The following is a 3,797-nucleotide window of genomic DNA, read 5'->3' on the forward strand; positions in this document are numbered from 1 at the left end:
TCATATAACAATAGAGAGGGAGAGAAAGATCATCCATTCATCGACTACCGTGGCCATTTCTCTGCTGCCTTACACCGCCTCGGCTCTGCTTGCCATCGTCATCGCCGTCGCCATCGCTGTCGCCCCTACAGTTGTTCGATCGGACCAAGAGCCTGGGCCCAGCATTGAAGCCATCAACGCCACATGCGCGACTGCTACGTACAAATTTGAGTGCACCCATCTGCTACTAAACAACTTGGATGTCAGGACGCCTCAAGTGAAGGACGTGATCGCAATGTCAGTCCAAGTCGTCGCCAAGAAGGCGGCAGAGGCGGCCGCATTCGCCAAGGCCATCAAGAAACCCTCCAAGTGCGTCACCGACTGCCTCGACGACCTCGCCGTACTATCCAAGCACATCAAGACGCTCCTGGCGACGCTCGAAACCGCCAACGATGCGGGCTTCTTTGAGCAATTTGACACAAAGAGAAAATGTTACGAAGATTGTTGCTCGGACAACTCCTCGATCGAGGAATGCAACGCACAGAGCCAAATCGGTGGGGTGTTTGGCGCTCTTCGTGTAACTGATGACCTGTTGACGAGGAGGGCGTATTTTAGGAAGCAGCAGCTTGACAACAAAACAACATCACCTAACTCTAACTGAAGAGGACAGCCGGTGTGATTTGCTCTTACATTGATATCGCATGCGTATGAATAATGGTCCAATGGAATTGGGAGCGGAGTAGGAAGCTCATGTTGCCTTTATGCATGTAATAATCATGCCTGCCTGCATGGCCTGCTAGCTGTTGGTCCAATGCCTGGCTGCCTGCCTGAACTGGCGTCAATTTCCAGTTTGTTTTTGTAATATATAATAACTCTTCTGTATTGTGCATTACATTTGCTGCCATAACCTCTCTCCCCCCCCGTCATACGCTGTCGGTCACTTCAAGGCTGACCGCGAGGAAGCACCGAAGCAGAAGGCGCTCATTGCCCAGCAAGGAGATGATGGTGACATGATGTTGATGTGTAAACTGGTGGACGAGGAGGATCCAAATTCTCAAGCGTTGACTAAAGAAATTGTCGAGCTTGCGGAAGAAAAAGTTTTCCAGCATGATCGTGATTCGGAAACCTGTGTCGGTGCGCACGCGTCGTGCTAGCTCGAGTTTCTTTCTTCCTAAGTTTTCATTAAGGTTCTCGATGGCTCCCGCTCCCGCTCCCCCCTCCTCCATCTCACCGGAGGAGGGCCAACAACCAGCCACCAAAAAACCTCCGGCCACCTTCTCGCCGGAGCCAACACTAGCCACCAGTCCTCTAGACGAGCTCCTCCCCACAGTAGCTCATCCACCATCGTCATTCTTTGAGCCGCCTTAAGTGAAAGCCGGGCAGGTTGCACTCCGCTGCTTCCTGGGCTGTGGCAATGCCATGGGCTTGGAGTTCGAGGATGATGCCTCATACTACCTCCGCCTCGACATCACCACCCTCGCCGTCCACCTCGCCTCGCCGCTCTACATCATCTTCCACTACTCCAACCGCCTCCTTGATGCCACTATCGTCGCCGCCCTACTTCAGGCTGTCCTTGGCGATGCTGCCGCTGATTTCTTCGTTGCCCAATGCTCTCCCCTCGTTTATCGCTTCCATGTTGCTTCTGCGCGTATAGCAGAGATCATCCTCGCACAATCCACACTCTGCTTCTGCGCATACTCCTTCTCTTTTGTGAGAACCCTACCTCCGATCCCACCTTCTCCTCCCCACATTGCCACATGCATGCCGTTGGCTCACCTACTCCAAATTCCAGAGGATCTGGGTCTCCACTTTGAAAGCGTAGGATGGGCACAATGTCGCTCGCTCGTCTCCCAGCGTCCACCAAACCAACCGCATGGATGCCGCATGTATGCGCGCGTCATAAAGTTCCCTTTCACCCTTGATGCCACCACGATGGGTCTCATCCTAGCTTGCCTATTCGGCGGCATCCACCACCAATTCAACGTCACGGACGACGGAGATTCCTGCTTCTCTTTCACTGTGGCCTCGACTGGCGTTGCCGCGCTCATCGCTTCTATGGGTGACTTTCACAAGCTGGGCATCCTACTCCGCTTCCCTTGGCGTGCACCTACGGGGCGTGCTTCATGCTCACCATCGGGGTCGGCCTCGCCGTCGTCTATTGGGCCTACGTCTTCCTCGCCGACGGCAGTCGATCCTGCTCTGCTGCCACCTGCGTCCACAACTATTGTTCTCTCTAAGGAGCGTCATCAACGGCCTGGTATAAGCTTTTTCTACCGTATGCTTAATGTTATCCGCTCCTGCCAGCTTACACCACATGCAAATTACACCCAACACACGCATTTGTTTTGGGTCACCTTCCTACCAATTAATGTTAGGCCTAATATAATGAACTATTAGTAGAATCTGCCCTAAACCACTGCTTTTCGGTCAAACAAGATTTTCTAGCAGTCAAAGTTCATGATCATGTGTACAAGTCTGGTGTCCTCTCCCGATCAATTAAAATTTAAATCCTCAATCTGGGGTCCATAGGTTTTGAAGGGTTTCGGATCTTCCTCTTTGACCAGCTCGAACAAGCCATTGCTCACTGCAGTCGTTTTTTCCATCATTACACTAAGTTTGCTTACCCTACATTGCCCCCTCGATCAGACTCCATTCTTGGCCCCTTTGAGCGTCGGCATCTCCAGACCCGCACGACACTGCAGCCCACCTCGGTCGCACGCTTGCACCATGTTCGCCCTGCCGCGCATGCACCGCTGGCCCACCCCATGCATCATGATGGCGGTGCGGCGCCCCCTGCCCCACCAAATCTATCAAAAGATCCGTACGCTGCTCCTGGCTCGGCGCATGTGGATCGAGCTGGCGCGAGTCCCCAGAACCTACTCTCTGTCTCTTTGTCCGTGCCAATTTTGGACGAGCTGATTGCCCGACCCGCGTCTAATCCGGGCATGTCTGCGCCGCCCCCTGTCACCCCACGCGCGCCCCCGATGAACGTATCTGCAGCGAATCTCGCCTTGGGAACCGACGAACCGACGAGTCCGCACGCCTGCCCGTCGCCACAGACCCCTCCCGCTACCCATGACCAGCATCTAGACCTCATGATCAAGCCTAATCCCTCTGCCAAGCCTACTCCGGCCGCTCGGTCACCACGCCCCTGCTCGCCGCCCCCTCGCTCCCTGTCACACGCAATGGGCCCAGCCGCCCTGACGGCGGATATGTCACCCGTGCAGTCCAACCACAAACCGACGAGCTCGTACAAAGATGCCCTTGTCTCCTCCCCCCTCGATCACAGCCACCCGCACACTCTCCCCCCTCCCTATATAACCCCTCGCCGTCTCCCCACTCCGCATCGATGCTCTCACACTTCTCCTCCAACACAAAGAAAGCAGCGCTGCTTTAACTGCCTAGCTCTAGATCACCTCGTTGAAGATTGCCGTGACCCAGTCCGCTATGCCCGCTGCTGGAGGAACGGCCACCGCAGCCGTGACTGCAGGTACAGGCGCATGTGGCCCATCTTCCCTCCCCTTCCCGACGCTTTCCATTCTCAACCTAATCTAGCTTTTTGCACTCGCAGCATGGACTCCGCCGGCTCCTTGTCGACGGCGGCTCGCGCATCCCACACACTCATGATCAGTGACGTCCCCATCATCCTCTCCGAACCTTTCCCCGCTCTCTGCGTCCCCTCACCTTTCATCCTCCATGGCACTCCAATCGGCTCCGCCCCTCTAGCTCCGCCACCTCCCTCCCTACCATGATCCTCTACACCTCCACCCACGCCTACCTCACTCCCACCAGCTTTCAACCACACGCACTCTCCACCC

General features: G+C 55.4%; 1 pseudogene; it reads left to right on the top strand.

Annotated features, from left to right (window-relative positions):
- Positions 1-1,173: 1,173 nt before the first annotated feature.
- Positions 1,174-2,376, top strand: LOC123082892 (uncharacterized; annotated as a pseudogene).
- The last annotated feature ends 1,421 nt before the right edge of the window (positions 2,377-3,797 follow it).

This window comes from Triticum aestivum, chromosome 1B (assembly GCF_018294505.1).
Source record: "Triticum aestivum cultivar Chinese Spring chromosome 1B, IWGSC CS RefSeq v2.1, whole genome shotgun sequence".
Taxonomy (NCBI): domain Eukaryota; kingdom Viridiplantae; phylum Streptophyta; class Magnoliopsida; order Poales; family Poaceae; genus Triticum; species Triticum aestivum.